The following is a 24216-nucleotide window of genomic DNA, read 5'->3' as shown; positions in this document are numbered from 1 at the left end:
CAGGATGATGTTCAAACAGGCTTTGATTTAGTGCTTGAGTAGCTCTGGTGGCTGTCTCATAATACCCCCGAGAAGGCAGCTAATCTAGCAACAATGATCAGTGGGCACCAGTGCAAGAAGAGGATGAGGGGAAGCATCTGTCCTTCGAGCAGGAAGGACTACTGCCAGCATGAGATCAGAAGCTTCTTACCCTGAGTTACTGTACATGATGTGGAGATGCCGGTGATGGACTGGGGTTGACAAATGTAAAGAATCTTACAACACCAGGTTATAGTCCAACAATTTTATTTGAAAATCGCAAGCTTTCGGAGATTACCTCCTTCGTCAGGTGAGTGCGTGTGGGACTCCTTGAACGTTTCGCATTTATAGTCAGAGAACAGTACCTGGTGATTACAGATAATCTTTCCAACTGCCCGTTGTCAAGGCAATCAAAGTGTTCAGACAGAGAGGTGTTACCTACAGGACCACCGAATACACAAACGGCCAGAACACAAGACAGAGAGAGAGAGGGAGAAACATCCGAAAGGAAGAGAAAGACAGAGAATGACCCGTTGTATTAAAAACAGATAACCTTTATTCGCTGGTGGGGTTACGTGTAGCGTGACATGAACCCAAGATCCCGGTTGAGGCCGTCCTCATGGGTGCGGAACTTGGCTATCAATTTCTGCTCGACGATTTTGCGTTGTCATGTGTCTCGAAGGCCGCCTTGGAGAACGCTTACCCGAAGATCGGTGGCTGAATGTCCTTGACTGCTGAAGTGTTCCCCGACTGGGAGGGAACCCTCCTGTCTGGCGATTGTTGTGCGGTGTTCGTTCATCCGTTGTTGCAGTGTCTGCATGGTCTCGCCAATGTACCATGCTCCGGGGCATCCTTTCCTGCAACATATGAGGTAGACAACGTTGGCCGAGTCACAGGAGTATGAACCATGTACCTGGTGGGTGGTGTCCTCTCGTGTGATGGTGGTATCTGTGTCGATGATCTGGCATGTCTTGCAGAGGTTGCCGTGGCAGGGTTGTGTGTACTGCAACATTTGACTTGTAATAGTGGCGGTGAAGGCTGAAATATACAGCACGGCCAGTAGTACCAGTAAAGTTCCATCTGCTCTTCCCCAGCCTCGATTCTCTAAAGAAGATCACCTCCTGCTGCACCTAGTCTATTTTTCCATTTTCCGTACCAGATTTTGAGTGAGATTGGCAATTAGTGCCAAATTTGCGTTGTGCACCCAACCCAATACGGATGAGATTAGGACTGGCCAAACACATTTCTCATAAGATTGACAACCAGAGGAGGTGATCTACATCCCATCAGTTGTCCAAGAGGTAAAAAAGCTAGTTTCTGACCCACTGTTCTGCTCAATTTTCAGTGCCCTGTATTTTAACAGTAACTTTTTAAAATTCATTCATGGGATGTGGGCGTCGCTGGTGTGGCCGGCATTTATTGCCCATCCCTAATTGCCCTTGAGAAGGTGGTGGTGAGCCGCCTTCTTGAACCGCTGCAGTCTGTGTGGTGAAGGTTCTCCCACAGTGCTGTTAGGAAGGGAGTTCCAGGATTTTGACCCAGCGACGATAAAGGAATGGCGATATATTTCCAAGTTGGGATGGTGTGTGACTTGGAGGGGAACGTGCAGGTGGTGTTGTTCCCATGTGCCTGCTGCCCTTGTCCTTCTAGGTGGTCGAGGTTGTGGATTTGGGAGGTGCTGTCGAAGAACTCCTCTGCATGGGTATATGCTGCTATCTCTTGGTGTTTGCAAAACAGGCATATGCAACCTGATGATTTAATGAATTGCAGCAATTAATTAATTGTAAAGTGTATTACTGTGCAGATCTGCACGTTTATGTGTCCTGAGTATCTCTGATCCTTTAACTGAGTGTATGTGCAGAATTGTGGTATGTGAAAAGGTGTATTTATGTGAGCTTCTGCTATCTTCTAATGGAAAAGGTGGGTGATTCAATATGGAAGCACATTAATACTAATAAACATTCAAAATAAGGATTGTTAAGACGCTGAAAATCAAAAGCAGAAAACCTACCAAGGGATGTCCATTGGGATGTTACATCTCTGATGCCACAGACCTATTTTATCTTTAACCACGTCTTCAGCCGTGCAGTCAACTCCGTGTGGGGCGGCATTTGTTGCTCTTTCACAACAGGAGGCAAGTAAAGAACAAAAGAAAGAACTTGCATTTATATAGTGCCTTTCACAACTTCAGGACGTCGCAAAGTGCTTTACAGCCAATGAAGTACTTTTGAAGTGTAGTCACTGTTGTAATGTAGGATTCGCAGTGGCCAATTTGCGCACAGCAAGCTCCCACAAACAGCAATGTGATAATGAGCAGATAATCTGTTTCAGTGATGTTGATTGAGGGATAAATAATGGCCAGGACACCGGGGAGAACTCCCTTGCTCATCGAAATAGTGCCATGGGATTTTCTTTGCGTCTCATCTAAAATACAGCACCTCCGACAGTGCAGCACTCCCTCAGTTCTATATTTTCTAACCGTATTTTGCCCATTTTTGAGAAGTCAGATGTAATTACTAAAACATTCCTGGGAAATATTTAAAGAAATAAAAAGCAATGAATGCAGAGCTATATATCTGAGCAATTCACATTGCATATTTACAGATCACTGAAACTACTCTACACTTAGAAAAAACATAAATGGAGCTTTGAGTAGTAGAATAATAATTCAGCTGTCTATAAACAACATAGAGAAATACTGAAGAATCCTCAAGTTTCAATATATTTATGTTTCACAGATATTTGTGCCTTTTACTCATCATTTGAAACGTTTATTTTTCAGCAAATATCTTAAGAAAACACAAATACAATAGTAAATATCCAGATGGCATCATGTCATTAAACTTCATTTACCTAGAACAATTAGCCCACATGCCGAAAACTGCTTAACGTATTCACACACAATATTCTCAAATTATAGTTTAGTGAACTGCTTGTTTTCTGCATGTAGTGGAATGCAAAGACTGGAATGTGGGTGGCTGAGGGCTTGTACTCTAATTTATTCCTTTAAACACTGAAATTGGATTCTTCAAGAAGTTTGTGTAACAGCAGTAATGACCTTTGAAATATACAATATTGGTGATTGAGGCACCACAGAATTATCCTCATTTCAATGAAGTGTTTTTCAGTTGTAGGAATAAAGCTAACTTTGCTATAATTCACTTTTAAAGGGAATAAAAGAGGCGATGGAGAATTATCCTGCTTTGGGGGGAAGTGTTAGTGGACTTTCTGCAGCAACTATAGGCAAAGGGTGGGTGTTTACTGCTATACTGAGGGGGTGCAGCGCAGATTCCCCAGAATGATACCGGGGCTAAAAGGGTTAAATTATGAGAACAGGTTGCACAGACTAGGCTTGTATTCCCTTGAGTATAGAAGATTAAGGGGTGATCTAATTGAGGTGTTTAAGATGATTCAAGGAGTTGATAGGGTACATACAATAGAGAGAAACTATTTCCTCTGGTGGGGGGAGTCCAGAACAAGAGGCCATAACCTTAAAATTAGAGCTAGGCAGTTTGGGGGTGATGTCAGAAAGCACTTCTTCACACAAAGGGTAGTGGAAATCTGGAACTCCCTTCCCCCAAAAAGCTGTTGAGATCAGATCAATTGAAGATTTCAAAACTGAAATTGTTAGATTTTTGTCAGATAAGGGTATTAAGGGTTATGGAACCAAGGGGGGTAGATGGAGTTAATGGTTTTCTGCTTTGACCCCTGGGTCATACTATCATTTAATTAGATATTGGGCATAAAGGTTGCATTCGGGATCATAGGAGATGGGAGTTCCCAGTGACACTGAACCCCATGATCTAATTGAATGGCGGAACAGGCTCGAGGGGCTGAATGGCCTACTCCTGTTCCTATGTTCCTACATATACTGAAAGTGCAGCAACATTCGTGGTTTGTGCAGCAATTAAGGCCAATGGTTTCTACGTCAGATATTCTCTTGGGTTCAGCGTCACTGGGAACTCCCATCTCCTATGATCCCGAGTGAAACCTTTATGCCCAATATCTAATTAAATGATAGTATGGGGTCAGAGCAGAAAACCATTACTCTGTACTCTATCTACCAAAATATGGCACATGTTGGCACATGGACTCTCCTTACTTTACAGAGGGCAGACTGAAATAGCACTTTATTGAGATGAGGCATAGCTTCAGACCATCAATTGGTTTGCAACATAAGATAGATGAATGGACAGCGCATAGCTTCCTAGTAATACAGAAATATTATACAGGTAAAAAAATTTCAGCTCCGGTAATACATATAAAATTCAATTTGTGACAAATTGCCCATTTGACCGTTGTTAAGTAGTGCGGCTTGTATAAAGAATGGGGTCGATCATGATTTTGTGTGATAGTGTAAAACAGGTGATAACAAGTCGGCAGCTCATTTTACATCTCCCAATTTTTATTTCCATTGAAGTCACTCCCCCAGGACAGCTCTGGAGTGTTAGTCTAGATTTTGTGCTCAAGTCACTGGAATGGGACATTGAACCTACAACCTTCTGACTCAGTGGCAAGAGTGCTACCACTGAGCCGCAGCTGACACTATAGCAAACACCTAGCTGTGGGATGGACAATTATGTCTAAACCACAAATGTCAAGACACAGGTAAGGACAGGCTTGGAGCCAGTTTTGTTGTCCCTAACAGCTGGATAGCCTGCTGGCACTCACCATCAAGTTTCATATTTGGGTAAGTACTGAAGGATGGTCATTGCCCAATAGAACTGTATCCCAATGAGGGAGTCTTTGCCTTAAGGAGGGAAAGGAAGAATATTGGAGAGAAAATTAAAGGGAAAGAAAAAAAAAGCTGCAAATGCTAGAAATATAGGCCAGCTAGGTTAATATTTCATGAGGGATGAAAGGTCCTACGTAAAACATTAAATTATTTTTTTATTTCGAATACTGCCTGAGCTACAATGCATTTCCTGCTTCTATCACATTAGAAAATGTTAGTACATGGGGACTATCACAGAAATGGCACTTGGAGGAGGAATGCCAGTCTCAATCTGAGTAACTATTTTACCTCTTGTTTCAATAGTTGGCGCATTTACCTCTGAGAGAGAGAGAAGCCCCCATAATCCAAGTAAAGCAGCGGGGAAAATCTGAAGAACCTGATATCCTGCGGCGGATTCTCCTAATCTCCTGCTGTACCCTCGGCAGGAGAACGGCAGAACTCAAGTGAAATAGTGTAAGTAGGTGAACATAGCTGTCTCTGCTGACTCTGTGGATCGCCTGTCAACGTTACAGCAGGAGAACTTCGAATTTCTAGGCCAAGGTTTTCAGGGGAAGTCTGATCTGAGAGAACTACATGTTGGGATTTGAACCCTTAAGTGCCTGGACTAAAAGTTCAGCACTCTTACTATTCAGCACTAGAAGTGCCAAATTATAACTGAAAGGCAACAGTGCTGGGGATTCCATAGCAATTACAGCATCTATAGCTCCGCACTCCTTCTTAAGTAAATAATCGTGCTGATCCACACGATATTTTCCCCCCAGCTTTCGGATGCACTATTATTCTGGTTGTGGGACATGTGTGCCATGATAGTCGATATATGATAACAGGTGTGCTTTTATTAAGCTATGCATTCTATTTACAATGACTGGAGCCGTCCCCTGTGCTATAATTCTGCTTATAATGAGATGAAGATTTTGCATTTGCTCAGCCTTTCTAAACCCCTCTGGCAGCAATTATACTGAATAAACACCCACAACTGCCTCAGATGGTCTCTGAAGTGCAACTACAGTTAGAAATGTTGTTTATTCATTTGTTCATAGCTGATAAAGAACAAACGATAAAAAAGAGGGATTTTTAACCATTTAGTCTCACATTAGACTGTATCTGAATAAAGTTGTTTGACTTGCATCATTCTCTGCACTCAATATCTCCCTGCATGATTTTTCTGCTCAATCAAGACATTCCAATTGACAAAAATAAGTGGTAGTAAGTGTGACTGACTCTCTGGAACATGACTTTTTTTCTCTTAATCTCCTCAACTGACAAGTTTAGTGGTTCAAATATCCCTTTATCTTTCCTGATTCAGAAGCATTGATATTTTAAGTTGAATAAAATACTTATCAAGTATTCAAATTTATTTTAGTGAACAATAAAGTGAAGATGAGTATTTGGAGAAACCCAGGGTCTCTGGGCTTGCAACTCGTACATACCATAACATGAAACGGCATTTTATATATTTCAAGTTTTCTAGACAGATTTTCAGGAAGTCTGCATATTGCAAATATATATATATATATATATATATATACATATATATATATATATAGATATGCTAGTGGATCCCCATGGCATTACTCGTGGTAAATTAGAGGGCATGCTGTTTTATAACAACATCTTTGCTTTATTTAGCATCTTTTTAAGCTAGAAAAATATCCAAAGGTATTTCACAGGTGCCTAAGGAGAACGGAGACCAACCAAGAGCCAATTTAGGTCAGTGATGGTGGGAGTAGTGGGCAAGCAGGGCTTGGTGTGGGATAGGATATGGGTTATGAATAAGCTGAAGTTTATGGAGGGTGGCTGCTTGGAGGCCAGCCAGAAGAGCATTGGAACAGTCAAGCTTGCAGGTGACAAAAGGCATGAATTAGGGTTTCAGTGCAAATGGGCTGAGATTGGGATGGAGGCAGACAATGTTTTAGAGAAGGAATTGGGTGGTCTCTGTGATGGAGAGGAAATAAAGTCAGATGCTCCATCTGTTGTTGAGTAGGACACCAAGGTTGCAAACATACTGGTTACAGTGGCCAGGGAAGGGAATGGTGTCATTGGCAAAGGTATAGAGTTTTGTGGTGGGGGCTGAAAACAATGGCTCTGGTCAACATAGGTCAACATGGTCTTCCCAATGTTTAGCTGGAGAAAGTTACGGCTCATCCAAGACTGGGTGTCAGACAAGCAGTCTGACAGCACAGAGACAGTGGAAGGGTTGAGAGAGTTGGTGGAGAGGTAGAACTGGGTGTCATCGGCATTCATGTGGAAGCTGATCCCATGGTTTCAGATGATGTTGTCAAGGGGCAGCATGAGGAAGAGGAGGGGGCCAAGGATGAATCCTTGGGAGACTCCAGGGGTGGTGATGTTGCAGTAGAAAGAGAAGCTATTGCTAAAGATGCTCTGGCCATGATTGGATAGGTAAGAATGGAACCAAGCAAGGGCAGTCGCATGGAGTTGGAGGATGGTTGAGAGGTGTTGGAGGAAAATTGTGTGATTGACCGTGTCAATGGCTGCAGAAAGGTCAAGGAGGATAATGCAGCACGTCACATTTACAGTTTCAGAGAATGTTATTTGTGACTTTGGTTTGGGCCATATCTGTCAGGGGAAGGGGCAGAACACTGATTGGAGGGATTCAAACAGAGAGTTACGAAAGATTTGGTCATATATCTGAGAAGTGACAAAATATTCAAAGACACTGGAGAGGAAATGGAGGTTAAAGGTGTGACCAGAGTTGGCTTGGACAGAGGGGTAAAGGTTGGATTTTTAGAGAAGAGGTTGATGATGGCAGTTTTGAAAGGGAGAAGGACAATAGCTAAGGAGAAGAAGCCATTTACAACATTAGCTAAAATGGCAGCCAGAAAGGGAAGCAGGTGATCTGGTGTTTAGTGGAAATAGGATCGAGGGAATAGGAGGTAAGTCTCATGGATGATAAGGGTTTTGAGAGTGCATGGGAGGAGATGGGAGAGAAACTAAAGCGGGGTCAGGACTTGGGTAAGGATGGGATTAGGGGGAACTTTGACTTGGTGAGCAAGGAGCAGAAGGAAGCTGTAGAGACAAGCTGAATGGATAGTCTCTTTCTTGAAGATGCAAAAAATCCATGAATTCCTTGTTCTTGTTGTTAGAAGTGAGGGTGGAGGGGGAGGGGACTTAAGGAGGCAGTTAATAATAGAGTAAAGGAGCCTGGAGTTATCTTTGCTTTTTAGAATGATCCTTTCAGATGTGGAAATGGATTCAAAGCCTGTTGTGTGCCTGATATGCTCAAGTTTGAGCCCCTTGGAATTGAAGGAGTGAAGATGAGGGAACCTATTGGGGAACAACCAAGATTGGACATGATGAAGGTATTTCTGATTATGAAGGTGGAGGGAGTGGTTGAGCAAATCAGCAGCTGCAGAGGTATTGTGGCAAATGGAGCACCAATGACTAGTCGATATGAAGTTTGAAAGTGCAATTGTAATTGACTTGGGGACAGTTTTTCTTTATCTAGGGGCGGATGCAGAAGAAAGTACCATTGAAGGAAAGTATTATGAGATATGGATGGTGACGGATACAAGGAAGTGCTCCGAGATAGCCTTCTTGCTTGATTGATAAAAGGAAGTGGTCTGAGATAGCCTTGTCGCTGATTGAGACCACAGAAGTGGAGAGACCATGGAGAAAAAATCAGGAAAATTAAACCATTTAACCCTCAATGAATTATACAATAAGAACGGAACCATTTGCATCTTGATAGCCATTTCCTAATATGCATAAAGGGACTACCTTAAGAAAAGCTGTCCCTTTACAGCCTGAAAACCTAATTGAAATTCCCGAAAAGGGTTGAAGAACTTGAGGATTTTAACTTTACAATACTAATTGTTTTATCTGGGATCCATTAAATCTGTTATCAATAAATCTTGCATGAACTAGACAATGGTAATCATTCATTTGAGCATGGCCTGATATATTATGGTCTTTAAATGAATTATTTGAATAGCAAATATTTGATACAATACATCAACCATTGTACCACAGTCTTTGGAGGGAGGTAATTATTTTCTATATTAACAGTCTGCTGCTCATCCTCTGTTTTGGCCCTATTACATCTTTTAGGGTCCTAACCTTTTCTCAGAGTACCCTCTTACTATTACAGTACTGAAAGAATTTCTTACTGTTGCATTTTGCATTTGCAGCTATGTTTTTACATGTCTATCTCTGCCTCTATGACCATCCTTTTAACATGTTTCTACATGTTCTTATATTTGTCCCAATTAGATCCCCTCACCTTTCTCACTGCAGGATTCACTGAAGTTGTTTTCTCCTCCTCATTTCACTTCTGGTTAATTTGCTAATCCATTTGGGGTCATGCTTCTTTAATCTACATTTGCTAATCCTGGGAATGTATTTATTTAGCATGCTCAACATTATGCCTTTAAAACTACTTCATTTGTCTTCTATTGAAGTGTTGTTGAACAGACTCCCCCTAATTAATTAACTTTAAGCTCTTTCCGCATTTCCTTGAAATTACCCTTTTTAAAATTGTATACTTACTCCTTGGTCAGAATAATATTATCACTATTTTGGTTGAAAGCAATTTTCTGTGCTTTTATCTATACTTTTTATACTTAAAATATTGGGGCAGAAATTGCTCAGAGTGGTGAACCAACACTGCTCGCCGCTCCATAGATTTCTACTAACCCACTAACTGACTGCAGTCTTTTTGTTGGCCTCCTCCTTCAATAGGAAGTGGAGACGAGCCCAGAATCAGTTCAAGCAAAGCTAGGACCCTGGGAGAAGCGAGAGGATCGATCTCTCCCTTCGACCAACCAGATCGTAGCATTTTTGACAAGCTGCATTCACTGTCTCTGCAGGCTTGAATTGTTAAACCAGGAAGTGAAAGGTACAACATTAAAATCAATGTAAAAAACAGATATAGACAGTGAAAAAAGAGGGTAAGAAATAATTTAATTAAATAAAAGAGACAGAAGGGAAAAGTTAAAAATTTTAATTTTTTAATTTAAAAAATAATTTAATGACCAAAAACTATTAAAATAAGGAGTAATGAGACTCCACATTTTTAAAAGTTAATTTTTATTTGTTTGGCAGTCACTAAGACTTAACACGCTGTTAAAATTTAGTTTAGACCCGTATTTTTAAGCGTACCTGTTTTGTGACGTAATTAGTTACTTTCCAGCTAGGCAGATAAGCACGTTGGCGCTTTTTCAATGATTTCTCTGATTACAGCGTGCGATATACCTTTAATTCGAAGCTGTTATATCGCCGGCGAACCAGTAGGAGCAAGTTCCGGATTTCCGCGTTTCACTGCGCGTATGTGAACATCTAGAACTTGCTCCTCCATTTCGCCACTAACAACGGTGAGCGTTGTTGAGCTCTCCATTATTTCAGGAGCGATTTCTGCCCCATTAACGTTTATATGAGCAGGAGTAATATTTTTGATTTTAGCATTTTTTTCTTCCCAAAAGTATCACATTAAGCTGGATCCATTTTATTTTATCAGAATGTTAGCCTGTGCTTTATTTGCTGCATTGCAAAATTCCACTGAAAGTAAGGAAGATCTGAATTGTTCTCTCCTCCAGGATAACCTTCACACAATGTCTGGAACTTCTTCCATGATATCCTATGGGTAAAATTATGATAAACATAACACATAGAAAATTCTTGTTTTTCTTGAGTCTCAGTTGAAGCCAGACTCCCAGAAGTGGAAAGTGTGTGTGAATATATATATATATATCGATATATTTATACATCTATATATATATATATATAAAGTGTTTCCTGAAATTGATGATTTTTTTTGCTGACTTTTAGGATTCTGCTAAGCTAATATTTGGACCTAACAATGAACTGTCAGTTTAGATTATCATGTTGAGAATGAGTATCTGTGCTGCTACATGTTCTGCATACTTTGGGTTTCTAGAGAAGAGAGATTTGTGACCAGAGCTATGTACCCCTAACCTTCTTACTTATTCCCAGTAACTTCAACACTTTATATTTTTGTTTCATATATAAATTTCATTGCCTTTCGATAAACTGAATATTAACTTGAGAGCAGAATGAATTCCACTTACAATTACTTCAGCAGAGTATCTTTCTAGCAGAATCCTACATCTGCTGCCCTGAGAATAAACAATGAGAAAAATTGACATTGGTAGATAAACGGTGTCACCACTAATTTGAGAAGTTCCCTAACGTGCAGAAGTGGATAGGTTCCTGAAAGTACTTCCCTTAGAGTTCTTCCCATTAGGGATTTCTTTGCCAAGATAATTGGCTACCTGCTTATGTACACAGCGAGGAACAGCAAAGTAACTAGGTTGCCCAAAATAAATACTTTAAGTGGAGGCCACTAATCTACTACGTGGCTTTAGTATTTATGTATGACTATTCTTGTGAAAGCAGCCGAGAGGCAAAGTCACAGGACTTTATTAAATGAATAAGGGTTCTTGTGTATTATCGTTACAGGCTATTCGGAGGTACCCCAAGTGAATGTGGTTAAGATGAGGAATTCTTGTACAAGGATGAACATCAGTTGAAAATGGTTATGCCACAAAGCATGATAAAAGTTAGGAAAGAAGGCAAAATGAACAATAGCAACTGGTATTTACAAAATGCCTTTCATTGCAGAAAAATATTCCAAAGTGCTTCGCAGAGGCGTAATCAAAAAATGGCACCAAGCCAAAAAAGGAGACATTAGGAGAGACTTGATCAAAGAGACGAATCTTAAAGGAGGAAATGGAGGTGAAGAGGCAGAGGGGTTTAGGGAGGGAAATCCGTAATGTGGGGTTGAGGCAGCTGAAGCTCCAGCCACCAATAGTGGGGAATAGGGATGGAAAGAGAGGGAGGGTGCACATGTAGCCAGAGCTAGAAACATGTAGAGTTTGGGCAGGGGTTGGAGGGGGTTACAGAGATGGAAAGAAGTGAAACCATGGAGAGATCTAAAGACAAGGATGACAATTGTAAATTTGAAGTGTTGGGGATTCGGGAGCCAATGTGGTTCAGCAAGGACAGGAGGTGAAGGGTGAATGGGTCTCGATGTGGAATAGGATATGGGCAGCAAAGTTTTCGATGAACTGAAGTTTATGGAGGGTGGGGGATGGGAAGCTGGCCAGGGGAGAATCGGAATAGTTAAGTCTGGAGATGATCTAGACATGGAAGAGGTGTGGATGACAACTGCCAGAATCCATGAAGAATTTGGAGTTTCCAGAGCATTCCGATTCAATATTGTCATCAACCTGAGGACCCCAAGTATAATCTGTTTGTTGTATTTGCATTATTTAGATATTTCTATTCACAATCAAGTTAGATCTTATTTTTCTTTCTTGCGTGTTTCTATGTGAGTTTTATATCAAGATGAGGTTCTATATCAAGCTATTTTTGGCTTTGTGCATTTACCCACTGAGCCACCGGGATTTGTTGCTATGGTCATACAGTAAGACTATAGGTCAACTGACAGCTTTAGACAGGTTATGTAAGTAGAATTCAGAGAACGCAGAGTGGTGCATTACTGGATTTACTTCACAATTCTGTCAGACACAATGGGGTAGAGTTTCCACTCCTTTATACCAGTAATATTAGCGCACCCCGGCTGGAATCGGCGGAACCAGCACAAACGATTGGGGAATTTTAAACGTAAGTGAGTTGCACCCAAAACCACTTACGTTTGTGTTTTCTGGGATCTTTTACGCTGGTTTGAGATTGAATTCACCCGGGTCAGGCCCCTCCCACAAAACTGGCCACGCCCCCAGGTTGACACTGCAAGTTGCGCTGGACAGGGAAGGCTCTTCAAATTGCAATCATTTTCTTAGGCACACAGGCACTAGTAGCCACATTTTTAAAGTTTCTTCATATCAAAAAAATTTAATTTACTAAGAAACTGACTAGTGTACACAATGACAGTAGTAAATGGTTCAGTATAGTTTTTTAAGTCATTTTCAGTGATTTTAAATCAGGTTACTCACAGATGGGGGACTGGACACTCTTATTAAAAATGCTTATTTTTGGTGATAAACCCATTTTCAGCTGTATTGATAAAAGTGGACCAGGTACCACTCTTAAATACATCAATGAATACTTTTTAATGGAAAAAAAAATTACATTCTATCACGCTGCCTGATCGCGCTGGTTCATGGAAGATTTTCCGTTTGTGATTATGCAAATGATTTTTATCGGAAACTTGAACTGTAATCTAACCAGCGTAATTTCAAGTGCATTTTGAGTGCAATTTCCCTATTGCGCCCAAAACGGAAACTCTACCTCAATATGTTTTTGGATTGAAATAAAGCAATAGGAGTTTTATATTCGGAAAAAACACAACAAAGTCAGATCAGAGAACTGCATTTTAAAAAATTATTGAAATCAGTGATAACTTGGATGTCAAGACAGGCTGAATAACACTCTGATCGCCCAATTAGGAGCAATAATTCATCAGAGCACTGTGCATGATATTGACAGCCAGTGCATATGCCATGTGTGACATGAATTTTATTTTCAGTAATGATGGGGACGATGATGATAACAGCAGTGGATATAAAATCAAAAGTCAAATTCTGAATAGCAGACATAGTCCTGTTAACATCGCAGCAACAACTTAGGCTGCACTTCTTGTTCCGTTGCGATTAGTGTTAGGCCAGGTATTACTGACTTTTATGGTACATATCAGTACTAGTCAGTTTGGTGCTAGTCTGTTATGAGTGTGCAATTGCAGCTTCCCCTCTGGGTTTTGCTTTTATGTGACATGTATCAGGGATGGGTGGTGTGTTATCAGCTGGGGACTGACTTTCAGTTACTCATCCTCCAAATACCTTCTCTGGAATGGCTCCAATCCATCTTATGTGTATTACTGACTGATGACCTGCAATACATTACACATATTAAACTGATAAAAGGCATGAGGCAGGCATTGAATGGAGAGTGGTATCTGTGTTGAAAGTAAACCTGCTTTCTGAACCATCCTTTTACTCCATGCACTTTGGATGGTCAAGGTTTGGCAAAGTATTGCACATTTGTGAAATGAATATCCAAGTGCATTGTTCTGCTATTAGGTCCATTGCCCTTTATCTCCATTGGAAAGGGTACCATTCCCAAAGTGCTTCCATTACCGAGGAGAACATAATTAAATAAAAACACATTTGGCAAATGAATTGATTGCATTTTGGTGCAATTTTTTAACACATAACTGAAATCACGTTACAACAATCGTGACAGAAGTCATACCGTGTGGGGTTAATATCTAATATGCAGTTGGCCAATAATTCTATAAACTGCTGAGTTTCTTCCCAACTGTAGTAATTACAACTGGTTATAAATTCCACCAGATGACAAGTAAAGATTACTGTACTTAACAATGGTATTACTATTATTTATTGGAACATCCCCACAGTAGTATCAAATGAAAGTGGAATAAAACTAAATACTTACTGCGAGGTACACATCAGGTATTGACCCTATGATCTTTGTATTCTGGTATTGCTGGTTCCATGTATAAGAGAACAGTTGTTCTGTTGTTGATTCCTCTCCTGACGAGTGCAGTGACATGGAATACAATGTTGTATCATCACTGAGGCAGAAGAAATGAGTTTGCTCTTCCCCCAGGGGAGTCGCAGTTTACTGTCGGAGCAAACAAGCCAGTCTGTTAACAGTCAGATCTTATCCAAGGAGACAGAGTGATGCGAAGGGGAAAATCCACGGCAAAGTGCTGCAACATATACTAAGTACTTTCTGCTCAGGCGGATAAGTGACATTAAGTTTTCAGCGAGACTTTTTGTGACGGATGTGACACCCGCTTTGAGACTGCCACCTAACTGCAACCTTACTTGTGAAAGATGAACCTTTCTGATAATGAGGTTGGAATCTTCACAGTTATTCAGTAAGTAGATTTTTTCCTTTAAATTATTTGTAATCTGTTTCTATCTTTCTCCAGAAGTATCCCGCGCAGGAGTATTCAACATGCTTGTAGAATGGTGACTAAACTGAATGGTTGTTTAATAGCTTAGGAAGCGCTGCCCAAGTTGTAATCGGTTGTCTGCCTTAAATATGATATATGGCGTTTCTAATGTTGTAATGGAATATGCCCATAATCCTTTTATTAATACATTTAATTATTAACTTAATTAGTTTTAATGCTGAATAAAAGGCGTTTTGTGTATAAACCTGAGGAGTACTTCTCAGTATGAGGAAAATAATTGTTCTGCGTCCTGCTGTGAATGTGTTTTGTTTTCAATATCAGACAGGCAGAAACATTTGACTGTTGTCTTTCGGTTTTTTTTTATTCTCTGTATGTATGAAGTTGCCATACACTGGTGTTTCCGCGTTTTATCTCAGTAACATATCCTACAGCCATATTATGATTGACTGAATATACCTTAGGGAAAAATGAAATTTATAGTACGGAAAAAAATGGAATGAGAACAGTCATTTGTTGGATTATTTTTATCTCAATGAAAACCGAATTAGCATCAGCATAAAGGAATGTAATTTAAAACGAAAAACAATACATACTTAACACCAATAACAGCATTCGTTTTCATCAATGACAACAAAAAGTGTCGCAAGCATATATCTGAAATAATGATAGAAACACCAAAGCAAATTGTTAGTGTTGGGCTGCATACAGAATGACCTGGTTAAAAGCTAGCTCAAGAATGATAAATGATTGCAGGCATATTTCAGGGCCCTGCCTATCGCTTGCAATGTGCACTGCCTTTGAAGACCTCAGCAATCTTCACTTAGCAGTCGCAACAGAATGAGTTAAAGTCAGTTAAAATATTCAAAGTGCATTAAATACTCTGTAGGTGGGGCAAAGGGAGAAGATAATCGCGTCACATTTTGACAGAATTAAAGTGGAATCCAAGTAAATACATGCCTGACTAGTTCTGTAGTTTTTCACTCTATCCTCTTGGAAGGAGATTAAAAATATGTTAAAATCTTAAAAGGACATGTCTGCCGTGAATCGTTTCTTCTTTCGTATAAAACCTGGGAAATGAAAGTGGTGCTGCAGTTGGGATTACAAGAGAACAGAGAGAACTTTACTCTGCATCTTTCCTGTTCTGGGAGTATTTGGTGCTGACACAGGATATATATTTTTTAATGCTATTCCCGGGACTGGTGTCTTTAACCTTGATCAGCACAAAATTCTCTCTTCCCCAATGTCAAATGCTGCAATTTGTAGGCTGCAGCAACGAACTATTGACACAAAAGATACAGAAGCAGCCAATAGCGTATGGTAATGCCCAAAAGCCACAGGCATTATTATACGCTCAAGGTTAATGCTGTATAAGTTCTTCCAACCTCGTACTGATCACTGGTGAGGATGTCCTTGGTGAAATTTGAAAGAACATTGCTGCATTGGAGAACAGTTAAAGAAGAAAGACAGAGATGGTTTTGGTACTTGCAGCTCTCAAATCACGAGGAAACATTTGAAGAGCTGAACGTTTTTTCAGTAGACAAAAAAGGATTGAGGGGGATTGACTGGGATCTTTTAAATGCTGAAAGGATGGGCATGTAAGCAAGTCATTTGCCTTGGAGTGAGAGTGAAGAACCAGAGGGCACAAGTGCAAAATTATCAAACCATAAGCAAGACCAGAGATTAGAACTTTTTTCCTCTGTAGCGTAATGGACGTATGGAACAGACGTCCAGCAAAAGCCATGATGATTTGTTGATTGACTTCTTCAATTAGGCGCTTAATATATGTCTGGTTAGGAACAGGATTGGAAATTGTACAGATGGATTTAGACTCGGATCCACAGGTCACTATGGTATCTGAGCTGTTGGAGCTGGGTGTTGAGAAGGGCAGGGGACCAGCATTGAATATGGGAGGTGCAGGAATGAACAAACGATCAGTAGTTTTTCTAGATTACATTTGTTGACCAGAAAGTGTTTATAAATAACTTTGCATCAGGAAGTTGAATAGGTAGGGTAGAGGTCACAATCGGGTAGGTTTTCCGGTCTGTAGAAGAGAGTTGGATGGGGGGTTTTCTTGTTCCACATTTTCATATATTCTTAACCTGCATGTTGGGCTATAAATAGTAAACAAGTCAGTGCCTGCATTAAAATACTGCAGAGAGGAATTTGGTATGAGATTCTACCGTTACATTCTAAAAACTGCTCTTTATTTATTGAGAATTCTAGGTGAAAGGCCTATGGTGCACCACCAAGACTGAAAGGAGTAAGGATAAGGTAAATGAAGAATTGATGATTGCAAGGCTGATTCCCCCCTCTCCTGCACCAAGGTAGCAGAAGTGGGGAACTGGGAAAGCCAGCACTACTCAAAGTTCCTTTTGGGCTGCCATTCCCTGCTTTTTTAATTAGCAGTGAGCTGAAGTGCTTGGATCCGATTCCTGCATGAGACCCATTAAGGCCCCAGACTTACAATAATATTTAAGTGAACACCAAGCACAATTCCCTGATATTTGTGCCAGACTGGCTCTATTTTATTCTTTGTGCACGTATTGTGTCCATTTTAGAATGGGTACAAGGGAAGCTCCAAGGGTAGAGAAATCTTAAATAATCTTGAGTATTTTTAGCAATTTTTACAGTATCTGTTTAGTGCAGTGTTTTTTGTTAGACATTTTTTCCATATTAGAAATTTTTATTAAAATATTTTTTACAAAAAAAGGTGGCCAGTTTTCCTCACTCTGTAAGGTAAGTTTGTTTATAAAGTACCTCAATTTCATGGTCAAGGTCCATTCTAGAGAGAGCAGCAGGCCTGAAACTATTCTACAGACCTTGACACATTACTGTCTCAGCTTGCTATAAGTTAACAGGACAAAGCTTCATCATCCACAACCAGGACACCTAGGACAACCTTGCAACATGGTGCCAGCACTCCCAGTGTTTGCAAAGTCACCACTATCCCCAATTGGCTCATTCCCAGCTATGGCTGAAATATCTGGCACTGTGCTGCTCACATATGTATCAAAAAGGGCACTTGATGCATTGGCCAACATGGCCACCACTTTTATCACCACCCAGCAGTGCATTCCAGATCCTAACCACTCACTGTGTAAAAATGATTTTTCCTCATGTCACCTTTGGTTCTTTTGCCATTCACCTTAAATCTATGTCCTCTGGTTCTTGACCCCTCCGCCAATGGGAATGGTTTCTCTCTATCTATTCTGTCTAGACCCTTCATGATTTTAAAGATCTCTATCAAATCTCCTCTCAACCTTCTCTGTTCCAAGGAGAACAACCCCAGCTTCTCCAGTCAATCCATGTAACTGATGTCCCTCATCCTTGGAATCATTCTAGTAAATCTTTTCTTCACCTTCTCTAAGGCCTTCACATCTTTTCTAAAGTGCGGTGCCCAGAACTGGACAAAATATTCCAGTTGTGGTCGAACCAGTATTTTATAAAGGTTCATCATGACTTCCTTGCTTTTGTACTCTATGCCTCTATTTATAAAGCCCAGGATCCCATATGCTTTTTTAACCGCTTTCTCAACCTGCCCTGCCACTTTCAATGACTTGCGCACATATACCCCCAGATCTCCCTGTTCCTGTACTCCTTTTAGAATTGTGCCCTCTAGTTTATATTGCCTCTCCTCATTCTTCCTACTGAAATGTACCACTTTGCATTTTTCTGCATTAAATTTCATCTGCCACGTGTCTGCCCATTCCACCAAGCTGTCTATATCCTCTTGAAGTCTATCACTATCCTCCTCACTGTTCACTACACTTACAAGTTTTGTGTCATCTGCAAATTTTGAAATTGTGCCCTGTACACCCAACTCCAAGTCACTAATATATATCAAGAAAAGCAGTGGTCCTAGCACTGATCCCTGGGGAACAGCAATGTATACCTCCCTCCAATCTGAAAAAACAACCGTTCACCACTACTGTCTGCTTTCTGTTACTTAGCCAATTTTGCATCCATGGGCTTCAGTCTTGATGACAAGCCTATTATGCAGCACTTTATCAAATGCCTTTTGAAAGTCCATACACGCCACATCAACCAGATTGCCCTCATCGACCCTCTCTGTTACCTCATCAAAAAACTCTATCAAGTTAGTTAAACACAATTTGCCTTTAATAAATCCATGCTGGCTTTCCCTAATCAATCCACGCTTGTCCAAGTGACTTCTAATTCTGTCCCGGATGAATGTTTCTAAAAGTTTCCCCAACACCGAAGTTAAACTGTGGTAAAATCTCGCACTAAGAGAACCTCTGGGGAAGAGTGATCATAATATGATAGAATTTCACATTCAGTTTGAAAGTAGCGTACTTAAGTCAGAACCTAGAGTCTTAAACTTAAATAAAGCCAATTACATAGGAATGAGGGGCGAGTTGTCAAAGGTAGATTGGGAAATTAAATTGAAGTGTTTGATAGTTGAAAAACAATGGCAAACATTTAAAGAAATATTTCAATATTCTTAACAAGTATACATTCCATTGAGAAATAAAAACTCCATGGGAAAAGCAATCCACCCGTGGCTAACTTAAGAAGTTAAGGAGAATATTAGATTGAAAGAAGAGGCCTCTAATGTTGCCAAGAAGAGTAATAAGCCTGGGGATTGGGAGAGTTTTAGAAACCAACAAAGGACGACCATAAAATTGATAAAAAGGGAGAAAATAGAATATGAAAGTAAACTAGCAAGAAATATAAAAATGGATTGTAAGAGCTTCTACAAGTATGTAAAAAGGAAGAGAGTAGCAAAAGTAAACATTGGTCCCTTAGTGGCTGAGACAGGAGAAATTATAATGGGGAATCAGGAAATGGCAGATGCGTTAAACAAATATCTTGTATCTGTCTTCACAGTAGAAGACACTAAAAGCGTACCAAAAATAGTGGGGAACCAAGGGGTAAATGAGAGTGAGGAACTTAAAACAATTAATATCACTAGAGAAAAAGTATTGGCCAAACTAATGGGACGAAAAATCCCCTGGACCTGATGGCCGACATCCTAAGGTTCTAAAAGAGGTGGCTGCAGAGAGAGCAGATGCATTGGTTATGATCTTCCAAAATTCTCCAGATTGTGGAACGGTCCCAGTGGACTGGAAGGTAGTAAATGTGACCCCATTATTCAAGAAGGGAGGGAGAGAGAAAACAGGGAACTACAGGTCAGTTAGCCTGACATCGGGAAAATGCTGGAATCCGTTATTAAGGAAGTGGTAACAGGGCACTTAGAAAATCATAATATGATTGGGTAGAGTCAACATGGTTTTATGAAAGGGAAATCATGTTTGACAAATTGATTAGACTTTTTTGAGGATGTAACCAGCAGGCTAGATAAAGTCTACATCAGTATATTTAGATTTTCAAAAGGCATTCGATAAGGTGCCACATAAAAAGTTGTTAAACAAGGTAAGGGCTCATGGGGTTGGGAGTAATAAATTAGCATGGATAGAGGATTGGTTATTTTTTTTTTATTCGTTCATGGGATGTGGGTGTCGCTGGCAAGGCCAGCATTTATTGCCCATCCCTAATTGCCCTTGAGAAGGTGGTGGTGAGCCGCCTTCTTGAACCGCTGCAGTCCGTGTGGTGAAGGTTCTCCCGCAGTGCTGTTAGGTAGCGAGTTCCAGGATTTTGACCCAGCGACGATGAAGGAACGGCGATATATTTCCAAGTCAGGATGGTGTGTGACTTTGAGGGGAACGTGCAGGTGGTGTTGTTCCCATGTGCCTGCTGCCCTTGTCCTTCTAGGTGGTAGAGGTCGTGGGTTTGGGAGGTGCTGTCGAAGAAGCCTTGGCGAGTTGCTGCAATGCATCCTGTGGATGGTACACACTGCAACCACAGTGTGCCGGTGGTGAAGGGAGTGAATGTTTAGGATGGTGGATGGGGTGCCAATCAAGCGGGCTGCTTTGCCCTGGATGGTGTCGAGCTTCTTGAGTGTTGTTGGAGCTGCACTCATCCAGGCAAGTGGAGAGTATTCCATCACACTCCTGACTTGTACCTTGTAGATGGTGGAAAGGCTTTGGGGAGTCAGGAGGTGAGTCACTCGCCACAGAATACCCAGCCTCTGACCTGCTCTTGTAGCCACAGTATTTATATGGCTGGTCCAGTTAAGTTTCTGGTCAATGGTGACCCCCAGGATGTTGATGGTGGGGGATTCGGTGATGGTAATGCCGTTGAATGTCAAGGGGAGGTGGTTAGACTCTCTCTTGTTGGAGATGGTCATTTTCTGGCGAATGTTACTTGCCACTTATCAGCCCAAGCCTGAATATTGTCCAGGTCTTGCTGCATGCGGGCACGGACAGCTTAATTATCTGAGGAGTTGCGAATGGAACTGAACACCGTGCAATCATCAGCGAACATCCCCATGTCTCACCTTATGATGGAGGGAAGTTCATTGATGAAGCAGCTGAAGATGGTTGGGACTAGGACACTGCCCTGAGGAACTCCTGCAGTAATGTCCTGGGGCTGAGATGATTGGCCTCCAACAACCACTACCATCTTCCTTTGTGCTAGGTATGACTCTAGCCACTGGAGAGTTTTCCCCCTGATTTCCATTGACTTCAATTTTACTAGGGCTCCTTGGTGCCACACTCGGTCAAATGCTGCCTTGATGACAAGGGTAGTCACTCTCACCTCACCTCTGGAATTCAGTTCTTTTGTCCATGTTTGGACCATGGTTGTAATGGACAGAAAACAGAGAGTAGGGATAAACGGTTCATTCTCAGGTCGGCAGGCTGTAACTAGTGGGGTACCGCAAGGATCGGTGCATGGGCCTCAGCTAGTTACAATCTATATTAATGACTTAGGTGAAGGGACCGAGTGTAATGTATCCAAGTTTGCTGACGATACAAAGCTAGGTGGGAAAGTAAGCTGTAAGGAGGGCACAAAGAGTCTGCAAAGGGATATAAACAGATTAAGTGAGTGGGCAAGAAGGTGGCAGATAGAGTATAATGTGGGGAAATATGAGGTTATTCACTTTGGTAGGAAGAATAGAAAAACAGAATATTTTTTAAATGGTGAGAAGCTATTAAATGTTGGTGCTCAGAGAGACTTGGGTGTCCTCGTACAAGAAACACAAAAAGTTAGTATGCAGGTACAGCAGGCAATTAGGAAAGCAAATGGCATGTTGGCCTTTATTGCAAGGGGGTTGGAGTACAAAAGTAAGGAAATCTTACTACAGTTGTACAGGGCTTTAGTGTGACCTTACCTGGAGTATTGCGTATAGTTTTGTCTCCTCATCTAAGGAAGGATATACTTGCCTTGCAGTCGATACAATAAAGGTTCTCTAAATTAATTCCTGGGATGAGAGGGTTGTCCTATGAGGAGAGGTTGAGTAGAATGGACCTATTCTCTCTGGAGTTTAAAAGATTGAGAGGTGATCTCATTGAAACATATAAGATTATGAGGAGGCTTGCATCCACTATCTCTGTAGCCACTTCCTTTAAGACCCTCGGATGCAAGCCATCAGGTCCAGGGGACTTGTCAGCCTTTAGATCCATTAGTTTACCAAGTACTTTTTCTCTAGTGATAGTGATTGTTTTTAGTTCCTCCCTCCCCTTTGCCCCTTGATTTTCTACTATTATTGGTATGTTATTAGTGACTTCTGCTGTGAAGATAGATACAAAATATCTGTTCAATTCCTCTGCCATTTCCTTGTTTTCCATTATTATTTCCCCAGTCTCATCCTCTAAGAGACTAATGTTTACTTTAGCTACCCTCTTCCTTATTATATACTTGTAGAAGCTTTTACTGTCAGTTTTTATATTTCTTGCTAGTTTACTCTCATAATTTAATTTCTCCCTCTTTATTATTCTTTTAGTCATCCTTTGCTGGTTTTTAAAGTTTTCCCAATCTTCGGGCTTACCAGTAATCTTTGCCATGTTGTATGCTTTTTCTTTTAACGTGATACCATTCTTTACTTCCTTAGTTTCCCCTGGCTAGAGAGTCTAGAACTAGAGGGCATAGTTACAGGATCAGGGGTCGGCCATTCAAGACTGAGATGAGGAGGAATTTCTTCATGCAGAGGGTTGTGAATCTTTGGAATTCTCTACCCCAGACGGCTGTGAATGCTCAGTCATTGAATATATTCAAGGCTGAGATGGATAGATTTTTGGACTCTAGGGGAATCAAGGGATATGGGGACTGAGCGGGAAAGTGGAGTTGAGGTCGAAGATCAGCCATGATCTGATTGAATAGCGGAGCAGGCTCGCAGGGCCATATGGCCTACTCCTGCTCCTATTTCTTATATTCTTATGTTCTTAAACTGACTGGCCTGTAGTTGCTGGGTTTATCCTTACACCCTTTCTTTGAACAAGGGTGTAATGTTTGCAGTTCTCCAGTCCCCTGGCACCACCCCCGTATCTAAGGATTTTTGGAAAATTATGGCCAGTTCTGCCGCAATTTCCAACCTTACTTTCCTCAGCAACCTAGGATGCATCCCATCCAGACCGGGTGACATATCTACTTTAAGTACAGCTAGCCTTTCTAGTACTTCCTCTTTATCAATTATTAGCCCATCCAGTATCTCAATTACATCTTCCTGTACTGAGACTCGGGCAGCATCTTCTTCCTTGGTAAAGACAGATGTAAAGTATTTATTTAGTACCTCGACCATGCCCTCTGCCTCATGAGTAGATCTCCTTTTTGGTCCCTGATCAGCCCCACCCCTCCTCTTACTATCCATTTACTGTTTACATGCCCATAGAAGACTTTTGGATTCACTTTTATGTTTGCCACCAGTGTATTCTCATACCCTCTTTTTGCCCCTCTTATTTCCTTTTTCATTTCCTGTCTGAACTATCTATATTCAGCCTGGTTCTCACTTGTGTTATCAAACTGACATCTGTCGTACGCCCCTTTTTTTGCTTCATCTTACTCTCTATCTCTTTTGTCATCCAGGGAGCTCTGGCTTTAGTTGCCCTACTTTTCTCCCTCGTGGGAATGTACCTAGACTGGACCCAAACCATCTCCTCCTTAAAGGCTGCCCATCGTTCAATTACAGTTTTGCCTGCCAATCTTTGATTCCAATTTACCCGGGCCAAATCAGTTCTCATCCCACTGAAATTGGCTTTCCTCCAATTGAGTATTTTTACTTTAGAGTGGTCCATATCCCTTTCCAGAGCTATACTAAACCTTATGATACTATGTTCGCTGTTCCCTAAATGTTCCCCCACTCACACTCCACTTGGCCCACCTCATTCCCCAGAACCAAGTCCAGCAATGCCTCCTTCCTCGTTGGGGCAGAAACGTACTGGTTAAGAAAGTTCTCCTGAACACACTTCAAAAATTCCTCCCCCTCTTTGTCCCTTATTATTACTATCCCAGTCTATATTAGGATAGTTGAAGTCCCCCATTATCACTACTCTATGGCTTTTACACCTCTCTGTAATTTCCCTGCAAATTTGCTCCTCTATCTCCTTCCCTCACTAGTTGGTGGCCTATGGAATACACCCAGTAGTGTAATGGCACCTCTATTGTTCCTTAATTCTAACCAAATAGATTCTGTCCTTGACCCCTCCAGAGAGACATCCTCTCTCTGCAGAACTGCAATATTCTCCTTAATCAATACTGCCACCCCCCTCCTTTCTTGCCTTCCCTGTCT

The 24216-nt window shown here is 41.1% G+C and overlaps 1 long non-coding RNA gene across 1 annotated transcript; it reads right to left on the bottom strand.

Moving 5' to 3' along the window:
- Positions 1 to 268: 268 nt before the first annotated feature.
- On the bottom strand, positions 269 to 14202 carry LOC137326909 (uncharacterized). Its single transcript, XR_010964290.1, has 3 exons — positions 14144 to 14202; positions 2030 to 2137; positions 269 to 875 (listed from the first exon to the last, which is right to left on the bottom strand). It is a non-coding gene; the product is annotated as an uncharacterized lncRNA (long non-coding RNA).
- Positions 14203 to 24216: the final 10014 nt, after the last annotated feature.

This window comes from Heptranchias perlo, chromosome 11 (genome assembly GCF_035084215.1).
Source record: "Heptranchias perlo isolate sHepPer1 chromosome 11, sHepPer1.hap1, whole genome shotgun sequence".
Lineage (NCBI taxonomy): Eukaryota > Metazoa > Chordata > Chondrichthyes > Hexanchiformes > Hexanchidae > Heptranchias > Heptranchias perlo.
Note: the sequence above shows the minus strand (reverse complement) of the source record. Positions and strands in the feature narration are given on the sequence as shown.